Source organism: Marmota monax, unplaced genomic scaffold, assembly GCF_021218885.2.
Source record: "Marmota monax isolate L192 unplaced genomic scaffold, Marmota_monax_Labrador192_F-V1.1 WCK01_AAM20220418_F8-fsc00128, whole genome shotgun sequence".
Lineage (NCBI taxonomy): Eukaryota > Metazoa > Chordata > Mammalia > Rodentia > Sciuridae > Marmota > Marmota monax.
In genome coordinates this window covers 2,939,213-2,953,158 of record NW_026693452.1, presented here as the reverse complement: position 1 = coordinate 2,953,158, position 13,946 = coordinate 2,939,213, and the positions used below count along the sequence as shown (strand labels likewise).

The following is a 13,946-nucleotide window of genomic DNA, read 5'->3' as shown; positions in this document are numbered from 1 at the left end:
CAGAAGGCAAAACTCAAGATGAAGAAATTGTTAAAATGTAGAGGACAGGCAAAAGGTCATGAAGGTCATGCATGAGAGGCCTCTATGATAATGTACCATGGACACTCACCAACTATAGCACTGCACTGTTACTTGGGGGAATTTTCTCTTCAGTTACCACCTAGTTGATAAGTGTTACTATCAAAGTTCATCCATTTTATTGTGATGATTTCTCCATTTAACTGTGACATAAGGCTAACTACGTTTGTGAATTCACAAGTTTACCAGCTACCAGCATTTTTTTAAGAACAGACCTTGGATTGTATGTCATTACAGCTATGGAATATGATACACATTAATATACTGAGCAACCCAGTCATCTTATATTCTTTGACATTCATACTGTCCTCATCGAGAAAGAAATTTCGTGATGTTATTCACTTGGTGAGATCTACATGCATTATTCATGCATTATTTTCAATCTGTGAGATATCACCACTTGTTAATACAAATCTTTAAAATAGCAGCTTAATGAGACTTGAATAAAAGAAAATAAGAATTTTCCTTTGCTTAGCTATTGATTTTTAAATTCAACTTTACTGTTATTATTTATGTAAATAAAACAAATCATTTTTCATGTTTGATTAGTTTTGGCAAATATATCCGCTCAAATAATCACCAACCGTAATCAAAATATAGACAATTTCCATAATCCCCTAAGTTCCTTCATGCCCCTTTCTATCATCCCTACTTCTGCAGTCCTACAAAGTCATTAATATACTTTCTGGCACTATAGATATCGATTTTTTTCAAATTACTGAGGCATAATTTACATAAAAGTTAATGTAGCCATTTTAAGTTTGCAGTTTGCTACAGCCATTGATTTTCCAGAAGCATAATTACCCTCCCTACAGTGTTTTGCTCTTGAATTCTCAGCTGCAATTATCAAACTCAAGGAATCTTGCCAATCATTTGATTACAGAAGAAAACATTAAATAAATTCTCTTTGTTTTCTATACATACTCACATACAGAATGCCCCCATAATTTCTGCCCACAAACTATATGATGTTACAGTATTATTGATTCATAAACTCTTCCTGAAAATTGCTGAGAAAGGCCAGAGAAAGCAAATGTAAAGTTATACTACTGAGTTAGAACCAAATTAGTATCAGCTGTTGCCATATACCTAAGAATTATAAGGTTCCTGCAGCATGGATGTTGATATTTAAAGATAATTATACTTATAAAATTATTTTTTAAAAAGGTAGAATACAACCCTTATGTAAATAAATGAGAAAACAATGCATAGTTGGCAACTTAACATTCGATGTGTGGGAGAGGGTAGATACTCAAAGTTATCTAGGGACCTCCACTAATGGCACAATTCTGAAAAAGCATATTTGAAGCTATTAGCATGTTTTATGAGTTATTGATTTCTAAATGTCTCTCCAGTTTGGCAAGAGAATCAGATTTTAGAAGACAATGCCAATAATCCTTTTTTTTTTCAGATAGGATGGATAATGGTAGGATGGCCGCTTCCTCAATGTGAAGTTAATGTAATGATTTTCAAAATTGTGTTGCCCCAATTTATATGTGGGTTACAATAATATTGGGAAGCAAATTATTATAGCTTAGAAATTTAGAGCCTGTGAAATTTTTTTTCCACAAAGTTGCTTCTGCACCATTTAAAATTTGCAGAATAAACAAAAATAGCAACCATACAGTCAACAGTCATCATACAATAACCTATCAGTTCTGCTTAACAAACATTGTGAGTGGATTATGTATGAAGCATCATTGGAGTATGTGGTGGTACACAGATGATGAAGGGCTTCTACGCACAGTTTCCTTCTCTGAGCAGGCAGGAGAGAGAGCGAGCACATCGAATAAACAATACATAGAGTGCTAAGTTTCAGAAGAGAAATAGGTGCCGAGTGCTATGGTGGCAGGGTGTTACAGTTTAGATCTGAAATGTTTCCTAAGGTTTATGTGTAAAAAGCATTGTCCCCAAAGTGGCAAGGTTTAGAGACGAGGCTTTTAGGCAATGACTAGATCATGAGCCTCTGGCCTCATCAGTGGATTAATTCATTGATAGCCGAATGGACTACTGGGAGGTGAGACCAAGTTGGAAGAAATAGGTCACTAGGGGTGTTCTTCAAAGGGTTTCAGTTGTCCCTGGCCCCTTCCTCCCTCTGCCTTTGAGCTGCTGTGGGCTGCCAGCTTTTCTCCATGGCATCCTTCCACCATGGTGTTTCTGCCTTAAAGCCAACCCATCATGAACTGAGCCTCTGAAACCATGAGCCAAAATAAATCTTTCCTCCTCTAAGTTGTTTTGGTCTGGTATTTTGGTCACAGCCACAAAAAGCTGAGTAACACATAGGAATAAAGAACACTGGGTTTTTGCTGACAGGGTTAGGAAACTTTTCTAAAAGTCATGATATTTTTACTAAGTCAAGGAGGACCAGGTAGAGGAAGAGAATGTGCTTGGCTGCATTCCTAAGAAGCCTCACATCACTAAAACTCACATTAGCCAGGTTATGTGGTGCACAACTATAATCCAAGCACTCAGGAGGCTGGGGCAGGAGGATCACAAGTTCAAAGCCAGCCTCTGCAACTTAGCAAGGCCCTAAGCAACTTAGCAAAACCCTGTCTCAAAATAAAAAGTAATTAAAAAATAAATAAAAGGACTGGAGATGTTGCTTAGTGGTTAAGCACCTCTGGGTTCAATCCCCAGTACCAAAAAAAGAAAAAAAAAAATCATGTTACAGATTCTTCAATGGTAAACATAGGAAACATGCTTGAGAGCGTCAAGATTTTAATGTAAGAGTCTCTTCCTCCTGTAAAGATTTCAATAGTATATTTCCTATTGTTCTAATGATATTTTTAATATTAGAAGCAAAATAATAAAATCAAAACTAAATACTTTATAATTTTCTCTTTGGTCCATATAGTTTCAGTTCCTTCTGTCACTGGATGCTGACCTTATAATTGTGCTTGCTACATTTATCACACTTGCCCAAGAGCCCAAGGAAGAAAATCCAAAGAAAGATGTCAGCAGAGCACCCAGTCATACACTATCACAGTCATGCATCACCATGTCTGTCTGCATGATTACTTTTTCAGTTCTGTTGGTGAGATATTAATTCCCAATAAAACTGACTTATAATCAATAGTAGTTTACACAATGTAAAATGGGTTTCATAATTAATCAATTGCTTTATATCTGATTCCCAATATAAAATCTTGTTTTATTGGAGAAATGCTTAAAATTTGGTATGATTGGAGCATAAAATATACCTGGGAATGTGTTAAGGTCTTTGTGTGCCATGCTAAGCCATTTGGGTTTTATTCAAAAGCAATTAATAAATTTCAGGGAGGATTGAAGAGCACAAAGTTTGAATTTTAGAAAGTCTCTTGGTAGCAGTGTGAATAGAAATTAGAGTGTTGGGAAATAGTGACAAAGATCATTTAAGAGGTCACTAGGACAATAAAGGCCTGAAGTGAGAAGTAAGAAAGCAAAGGAGGGAAAGATTTAGAGAAATAAGAACATAGAATGAGTTTAGTAACAAACTGGATGTAGGTGTGTGTGTATGTGTGTGTGGGTGTGTGTGGGGGACTGTGTATGGTATGTCTAAATTAGTATTCATTTTCTGTTGGCAGCAGGTCCACCCTGGCCCCTGGAGCCCTACCTCCACTAGTTTGTTCTGCATGCCAGTGTGGCCAGCTCACAAGGCCATGGCGAACTTGCGGTTTTTCTGTTCCTGCTTATCCGTCTGAGACATATGTATCCCACGGGAATGCCTTGACCTTTTCTGGTCTGATGGACTTATTGTTAAGGGAGGTTTCGGTACCTGACAATAATAGATGTTGAAACTAAATTTCTCCCCCCTCCCTCCTGCTTTTGGGTAGTTTTCCACTTCTGCTGCTTGGGGTATAAAAAAAGGTGTGTTAGCAATAAAGGGTATTGACTCCTGGATGAAGAACCTTGGTGTCCTGTGTGTCTTTTAACCTCGCCGTCCCTCGCCGGACTCGGCTCCCTTGGCCGGACGCGGCAATTTTCTGTCTTAGAAACACCAGGTGAGATAAGAAAAACAAAGGAGGAGAAGCAGGGATAGGTATTTCTGAAGGGAAGTGAGGGACAAGGATGGCTCATTAATGAATTTAAGGTATATAATAGAATATCTATAAGAAAATACTTAATAGGTGGGCTTGAAAATATAGGAAATACTTTATAGATAGAGTACTTCAAAAATAAGATCTTTTTAAATTAATTTTTATTTATATATGACAGTGGAATGCATTACAATTCTTATCACACATATAGAGCACAATTTTTCACATCTTTGGTTCTATACAAAGTATATTCATACTAGTTCATGTCTTCATACATGTACTTTGGATAATAATGTCCATCACATTCCACCATCATTTCTAACCCCATGCCCTCTCCTTTCCCCTCCCACCCCTCTGCCCTATCTAGAGTTCCTCTATTCCTCCCATGCTCCCTCTCCTTACCTCACTATGCATCAGCCTCCTTATATCAGAGAAATCATTTGGCATTTGTTTTTTTGGGATTGGCTAACTTCATTTATCATTATCTCCTCTAACTCCATCCATTTACCTGCAAACGCCATGATTTTATTCTCTTTTATTGCTGAGTAATATTTCATTGTGTATATATATGCCACATTTTTTTATCCATTCATCTACTGAAGGGCATTTAGGGTGGTTCCACAGTTTAGGTATTGTGAATTGTGATGCTGTAAACATTGATGTGGCTGTGTTCCTGTAGTATGCTGTTTTTAAGTCCTTTGGGTATACACAGAGGGGAGGGATAGCAGGGTCAAATGGTGGTTCCATTCCCAGATTTCCAAGGAATCTCCATACTGCTTTCCATATTGGCCGCACCAATTTGCAGTCCCACCAGCAATGTATGAGTGTATCTTTTCCCCTACATTCTTGCCAACACTTATTGTTGTTTGTCTTCATAAGAGCTGCCATTCTGACTGGAATGAGATGAAATCTTAGAGTGGTTTTGATTTGCATTTCTTTAATTGCTAGCGATGATGAACATTTTTCTCATATATTTGTTGATTGATTGTATATTCTCAGAAGAACAGACTCTTCTCAGAAAATAAAATCTTAAACTGTTTATCAAAGTGAAGCATACACATGTCTAAAAGCATCCAATTGCCCATATGGCTTATAAAGAAAAATCATGACTATATGGGGTAGTTATCAATTTGTTGCCTCTCATCTCCAAATTCACCCTTTATTGTCTACTATGCAATAATGGGTCTGGATTCTTGTTGTTCCTTTTGCAATAAGTATGATATTAAGCTTTCACAGTGGAAGGCACTAGAAGGAGACTGGACAAAAAGAAGAAGAAGAAGAAGGAGAAGGAGAAGGAGAAGGAGAAGGAGAAGAAGCAGAAAAAGGATTTCTCCTCTTGGTTCCTGTGTGCTCCTCTTCCAGCCCTGGCAGAATGGATAACTTTGCAGGGATTAGTGCTAAAAGCATGGATGGCCTCCCCCAGCTCCATGCTTTTGCAGTGTCCATGACTTGGCCAGGATTGATGGCCAACAACCACCTTGGATACTTCCTTTGACAATTTGCAGCAAGTTCCCAGGTGTGGCACCTCTTTATATGGTTTTGCTATGAGTGGTTTTTCCTGAGGGTTGTTTCCTGCCCAGCTCCAAATGTGATCTTTTTGCCTTCATAAACCAGAAAATCACTTTGTACTACTTTTCTTTTCTTTCTTTCTTTTTTTGTAGTTGTAGATAGACAGAATGCCTTTATTTTATTTGTTTATTTTTATGTGGTGCTGAGGATCTAACCCAGTGCCTTATGCATGCTAGGCAACTGCTCTACCACTGAGCTACAGCCTCAGCCCTGTACTACTTTTCAATAGTAAAAAAGACAGACTTTTTTTACATTATCAAATAATTCTTCATTAACTCATTTTGACATTATTTTATAGGCATCATACTAAGACCAAGGATGATTTAGTGCATTTCTACACAGTCATGTTACTTCCAATCCCTTCTCCCTTTTGCTATCCCTCTCTCTACCCCTTGATTCTATCATCAGTTTTCTCAGTTCCTTCACTGATAATTTGCAACTTCAAACTACATACCCAACCTCATTTCTTACTTTAATACCTAAATTAAAAAAAAAAGAATTTTTTGTTTGTTTACAAACCTTGGAATGTAAGGACATACATCATCTGCTCTACTTTTTCTTCCCCTTCTTTTCCCTTACATGTACTACTTCTGCTTTTCTTTTGGTTTTCAGTTTTAAAAATTGGAGCTTATAATGATACATAATGGTGAAAGTTGTTGGTATATATTTGTATGTGCACACAATATAACAATATAATTTGGCCAATATCATTCCCTAGTACTGCTCCTTTCTGTTTTTATTTTCTTAAAATATTTTTTTTTTACTTTTTTAAATTTGTTCTTTGTATTTATATATGATAGTAGAGTGTATTTTCACATATTATACATACATGGAGTACAAATTTTCATTCTTTTGGTTGTATACAATGTGGAATTACATTGGTAAATATAAATCTACAGATTATATATATAATAAATTCATATATATATATAAATGTACATATATATAAATTCTTTTTGGAGGGGGATTGAACCCAGGACACTTAACCACTGAGCCACATCCTCGGTCCTTTTTGTATTTTATTTAGTGATAGGGTTTCACTGAGTTGCTCAGGACCTTGCTAATTTGCTGAGCCTGGCTGCTGAGCCTTTGCTCCTCCTGCCTCAGCCTCCTGAGCTGCTGGGATTACAAGCGTGCACCACTGCACCTGGCCCTTTGTAAATAAACTCTTAACACTAAAACCTGATAAATAGCTTTCAGAGTATTTCTCTTTACTTGTTTATTTACACTAACACATAATTATTCAAGTTTGTGACATACAGTGATGTTTTGACACATGTAAACAATGTGTAATAATCAAACCAAGATATACTAGCATATTTATCACTTCAAACATTTATTATTCTTGAAACATTCAAATCCTTACTTCTAGTTATTTTGAAATATATAACACATTATTGTTAATTATACTTACCCTACTGTACAATAGATCACCATGCACAGTATTTCATCTTAAAAAATTGCTTTGTGAGTCAAGTTATGCAGTGTGATTGTGTTTCCTCCTATAAGTCTATAAAGTCAGGATCCAGTGTCATGCAAAAGAAAAACCTAGCATTGACTTCAAGAGGATTCTCTTTATGTCATTCACTCAAACTCATGACACAATTTAATTTGCTCCAAATTTAAACTCTTTCTCTTATAGATTTTACTCTTTTAAATCTCCTATAATTGCAGATTTTTGTAATACTTGTCTTGCATTATGTGCATTTATCATAATCTTCAGGTTTTCAAACTCTTGTTCATACAGCAGATTGTATTAAATTCCCTCTCATCTCTTTTTTTTCCTTAGAGATCTCTTTCTCAGATGTCTATATCTCTTCCAATTTAAACTCTTTGTTTCCTATTCTTACTGAACAACTTGGAAATATTCTTCTTTGCTTTTTTTTCTACAAGTAGTACAATTTCTTGTGTTGTCATGGTTTGCTTGTTATGTTGGAGCATATCCTCATACAAGTTCCTAAGAAAGAGTGTAGGTATAAGATTTTCAGAGTTATTTCATGCCTAAAAATGCCTATGTTTTGTCCTATTTAATTATTTGGCTAGGTAAAGTACACCTGGTTAAATTATGCATATTTTTCTTTAGAGCTATAAAGAACATTGATGGGCATTTTTTCATGTACTTGTTGATTGACTGTATGTCCTCCTCTGAGAAGTGTCTGTTCAGGTCCTTGGCCCATTTGTTGATTGGGTTGTTTGTTCTCTTATTGTCTAATTTTTTGAGTTCTTTGTATACTCTGGATATTAGGGCTCTATCTGAAGTGTGAGGAGTAAAGATTTGTTCCCAGGGTGTAGGCTCCCTATTTACCTCTCTTATTGTTTCTTTTGCTGAGAAAAAACTTTTTAGTTTGAGTAAGTCCCATTTGTTGATTCTAGTTATTAACTTTTGTGCTATGGGTGTCCTATTGAGGAATTTGGAGCCCGACCCCACCGAATGTAGATCGTAGCCAACTTTTTCTTCTATCAGACGGCGTGTCTCTGATTTGATATCAAGCTCCTTGATCCATTTTGAATTCACTTTTGTCAGAGAAATGCAAATCAAAACCACCCAAAGATACCATCTCACTCCAGTAAGATTGGCAGCCATTATGAAGTCAAACAACAACAAGTGCTGGCGAGGATGTGGGGAAAAGGGTACACTTATACATTGCTGGTGGGACTGCAGATTGGTGCAGCCAATTTGGAAAGCAGTATGGAGATTTCTTGGAAAGCTGGGAATGGAGCCACCATTTGACCCAGCTATTCCCCTTCTTGGTCTATTCCCTAAAGACCTAAAAAGAGCATGCTACAGGGACACTGCTACATCGATGTTCATAGCAGCACAATTCACAATAGCAAGACTGTGGAACCAACCTAGATGCCCTTCAATAGACAAATGGATAAAAAAAATGTGGCATTTATACACAATGGAGTATTACTCTGCATTAAAAATGACAAAATCATAGAATTTACAGGGAAATGGATGGCATTAGAGCAGATTATGCTAAGTGAAGCTAGCCAATCCCTAAAAAACAAATGCCAAATGTCTTCTTTGATATAAGGAGAGTAACTAAGATCAGAGTAGGGACGAAGAGCAGGAGAAGAAGATTAACATTTAACAGGGATGAGAGGTGGGAGAGAAAGGGAGAGAGAAGGGAAATTGCATGGTAATGGAAGGAGACCCTCAGGGTTATACAGCGGAGGGGGTAGAGAGAGAGGAGGGGAGGGGAGGGGAGAGGTGGGGAGGGGGGAGGGTGGAGGATGGGAAAGGCAGCGGAGCACAACAGACACTAGTATGGCAATATGTAAATCAATGGATGTGTAACTGATGTGATTCTGCAATCTGTGTATGGGGTGAAGGTGGGAGTTCATAACCCACTTGAATCAAAGTGTGGAATATGATATGTCAAGAAATTTGTAATGTTTTGAACAACCAACAATAAAAAAATAAAAAAAAAAGAACATTGATGGGTGGGTGTAAGAATCATTATATTCTTACACCCACCCATCATTGTTCTTGAAATGTCTACTGCTCTGGACTTTCATTATCTCCCCCACTTCTTGGTCTTATCAACAGTCCTAATGTTCATGTCTGTCTCATGAAGCAGAGGGGAGGGGATGTGACTGTGCATGCTAGCTTTTCACTCTTCTTCTTGGAGCTCTGTTGTCCTTTTATTCCATGCTGCTAGAGGTATCCATACTCTTACTCTATTTCCTGTCTCCTATCGATGGCTTTGTTGAAATTGTAATGTTGATTTAAGAGTGTGTTCTACTCTTCTTCATCTGCGTGCCCCAGACGGGTGGTCTTAATGGACTACAGTAACAAATTTCTTTACCCTGTGGTTTCCAGTTGGGTTTGGCTAATGAAAGGCATCAACAGGATATGGGGAGGTGAGAGGAATATAAGATGGTGTGTTTATTCTTTGGAAAACTTGTTGAGCCATGGATGGGCTGTGGTTGCATTTCTGTACCAAGTGAATCATACCTGCTGCTATGCTTAAAGAGTATTACTTGTTCTTGGACCTGCTTTCTTTACTGTCCTTTTAGGCCAAGGGATAGTAGTTGCTTCCCATTGTTACTAGTCTCAGAGTGTTATCATTACAACTTGTTGGATTTCTTTCTTCCCAACATACTTTTGTAATTATCTATACAAGCTCTATTTGGTGCATATTTTGGTACATATATTTGGTGGTTATGAGGAACTTCATTCATGTAGTCTCCCATGTCATTTTCTTCTTGGTGGATGAATGCATATATTAGGAGAAAATATAATAATTCTACTTAATCTCCCTTTGTGACCTGTGTATGAGAAAACAAGCCAATCAGAATAAGAACATAAGAGAATCAGAATGTAAATGATAGTTGAAGTTTGGATAAGGGTAAGTTTACCTAGGTATCTTAGTCCACCCAGGTTGGCATAATGAAATACTTTAAATTCAGTAATTTTTAAAAAAAGTTTCTTTTTTTTTTAGTTGTAGATGGACATAATACCTTTATTTATTTATATGTGGTGCCAAAGAGCAAACCCAGTGCCTCACCCAGTGCAAGGCAAGCACTCTACCACTGAGCTACAACTCCAGCCCCTAGACAGGTAATTTGTAAACAACAGGAACTTATTTCCCATAGTTCTTGAGGCAAATAATTCCAAAATCAAGACATCAGCAGGCTTACTCCCTGCTGAGGTCTTACTCCCTGCTTCATAATAGTAGCTTCTGTGTATCCTCCCCTGTTGGAAGAGGCAAACAGGGTCCTTCAAGCCTCTTTTATAAGTGCACTGTAAGAATAGAGTTTTCATGACCTAATTACTTCCTAAGGCAGCACCACTCAATTCTATCATACTGGGGATTAGGTGTCAGCATTTGAAGACTGGGTGGGTCATAAACATTTAGATTATAGCACCAAGAAACTGTTTTGGAAGAGAAGTTGTATTTTTGGCTGTTTTATCAGTGGTTATCTTACCCTGTTTTGTGTTGCTACAGCAGAATACTGAAAAATGAATAATTTTTAATGAACAAAAATCTATTGGATCACAGTTTTGAAAGCTAGGAGCCCCAACATCAGGGTGCTGGCATATGGTGAGGGCCTTCTCCCTATGTCAACATGGCGGAAGGCATTACATGGTAGAAGGGCAGAGAGGGGACAAACCCACTCCCATGACAATGAATTACTCTTGGAATAATGGCATTGATCTCTTTATGAGGGCAAAGCTCTTCTAACCTAAATATGTCTTAAATATCTTACCTCTCAATACTGTCATGATGGCAATTAAATTTCAGCATGAGTTTTGGAGGGAACAAACATTCAAAACAGAAGTGTCTCTATTAGTAATTTGGCATTGAGAAGTTATTCAGTGGAGTGTCAGGAAATATAGAGAGGATAGCACAAATGAAGTATCACAGGAAATATTTTTTAGTATCTCATTGGTCTTGAATAAAACTAGGTAAATAACTGATTTATTTAGAAGGTTTTTTTATTCATAAGTAGGTGAATTTTATTTTTGAAGATCTTAGGTTGACCTCTAAAGGACTCATGAATTTCTTGTCCTCTTGAAGATTATTGTTACTATACACATGGTATAAAATAATTTTATTTGTACTGGAAATTTTTGATAGTATTTCTTCCATAAACAATAACATATGCATATTCTAATGGGCCAGTTAAATTTCAGCATAGCATCCTTATGATTGTTTTAGGAGATATTAGGAAAAAGTGGAATCTATGTATATAGAGAAAAGTGCAAGAGATACTATAAACTTTATATGGAAAGAAAGACAGGGTTCCTCATACTAGAAGTTAACTGACCAATCATAATGGATTAAAAGAAACACAAGGAAGCTCCTTCAGGCTTAAACTTTTATTTTTGCTAATTTCCATGACATTAACTATTGTAACTGTCAAAACTCATATTTATATAGTATAATTCAAAATTAATATAGTATATTTGTGTGTGTGTATGTGTATGTGGTGGGTGTGGTACTGGAGATTGAACCCAGGATGTTCTGCCACTGAGCTATATCCTCAACCTTTTTTATTTTTCATTTTGAGACAGAATCTTGCTAAGTTGCTCAGGCCGGCTTCAAACTTGAGATCCCTCCCATCAGCCTCCTCAGTCACTGGGATTACAGGCATGCACCCCCATTCCTGACTCAAAATTCTCCTTCTCAGAGTCATTACTTTGGATAGACAATGAAGTTGTGATGGGGTGAGAGTTGGGAGAACACACACAGCTTGGTGTGGTCCCTGGCTACTTCAGGAATTCTTAAATTCATTAATAAGAATTAATATGTGTCACATGGAGGCTAGAGTTGTGCCTCAGTGGTAGAGTGCTTGCCTGGCTTATGTGAGGCCCTGGGTTTGATCCTCAGTACCACATATAAATAAATAAATAAAATGAAAGATCCATTGGCAACTAAAAAAATATCTAAAAAAATATGGGTCACATGTACCTAAAATAAAACTGCTCCTTCCCTCACAGAGGCTAAGATGGAACTATAGTACATTAGACAAAGACAATTTAATCCATAGTTTTCTATTCTCATTGTCAGAAAACCCTGGAAATCCATATTTTCTGCCAGTACTCAGTCTCTCAGAATCTGCATCCTGTCTACTGGGACTATTCTTTGTGCCATTTACCAAATGAATCTCCAGATATCCAGGTCTCCCCTATTCTCCTACCTTATAATCCCCTCTGAATATCATATACTCCCAATATTTTTTCTTTCCCCCTCCTTCTCCAATGCCTACAATTCTTCCATGGCTCCTTCTGGAATTCCAATTATATTAGACATAAAATCTCCTGTACCCTAAACCTGTTCTTCAAATATTCCCTTCACATTGTTACTCTGAAAGAAATGTGGCTCCCTGAGCTTCCTGCTTCCCTGACTGCTGTTTCAAGTGATGGTTGTTTTTCTTCCATGATTCTCTCACTAGTCACCAACGGGCCTGGAGGTGGGTGACTTCTCCTTGCACTTTTATGCTGCTTCTAAGCTATTGTCTCTTTTCTGTCCTTACAATCTCTCAACATTGCATCTTATGCAATCAGATTTTATCCCTCATTGTTGCTATTATCTGATACCACAATCTCTTTCTCTTATTTGTATCTGGTTTAATTCTTAGCTTCAACTTGCTCTAATGTGCTCATGATTCTTACTGATTTTAATATGCATAAAGGGAATCCTTCCAACAGCCTGAGCTGTTCCTTGAACTTGTCTCTATCCTAGTGCAGCCTCTCCTTACAAGATTTTGTATCCTAGACTTTTTGATTATCAATAAATGAAAACCCTCCGTATTCTCAATTTCTTATATCTTCGTCTGTAACAAGAACCTCTCTCCAACTTACATCCAGCCATCCTTTGACAATGCCCTGCCAGAGGATCCATCAGCTTGAAACTGTCCCTCTCCTTTTTCTTTTTTTTTTAAATATTTATTTTTTAGTTGTAATTGGACACATTACCTTTATTTTATTTATTTATTTTTATGTGGTGCTGCGGATTGAACCCAGGGCCTCACACGACCTACGCGAGCACCTAGGCTGAGCCCTAACTCCAATCCTGTCCCCTCCTTTTGACATCCCCATTACCCTTCTTGCCCAGCTTAATTTCGTGACCAGTTGTGATAATCTCTACTCACATTTTCTCTTGACATCCGTGCTTCATTTTCCCCTTATTTATACTGCTTCTTGGAAACTACACCAGGGTTAAATCTTTCCTTTTCTGAGCCTACAACTATCCAGCTGAGTATTGTTGGAGGAAATATTGCAACCTATTGAATTTAGTGTGCAACCCATGGTCCTCATCTTGTTTTATCTATCTGTACTTTTGACACAGTTGGTCACATGGGTTTCTTTGATTCAATGTCTTCACTAGGCTGCCATTGCACCATGCTTTTTTGGCTTTTCTTATATCTCATTGGCAACCCCCTCCCCCTTTTCAATCACCTAAGCCTCTTTTATCTGAACTTGTCACCTTGGGTTGATGTAGTGTTGAGCATTTTTCCACTCCTTGATTCTTGTTTTTTTTTTTTTTTTGATATTTTCACTTACTATGAAGTAGGTCTTTATATATCTTCCTATGCATGTGATTACAATGAGAAGATTAAATAATTTGCCACAATTTAACACTAATGCTTTTACCCTTAACCACTACACTCTCCTTTCCAATTTATTATTGCATTACATTAATTTGCATCATAATGAGTGTGAACTATTGTATTACATTAATATATATTCTCATGAGTTGATACCTTAAATATTTCTATTATATTGTTAAGTAACCCGAGGAGCAGATATTGTTTGAAAATAGTCACATA

General features: G+C 37.1%; 1 pseudogene; it reads left to right on the top strand.

The window, feature by feature from the left end:
• Positions 1–2,080: 2,080 nt before the first annotated feature.
• LOC124101592 (small ubiquitin-related modifier 3-like) overlaps positions 2,081–13,946 on the top strand; it is a 98,783-nt pseudogene continuing 86,917 nt past the window's right edge.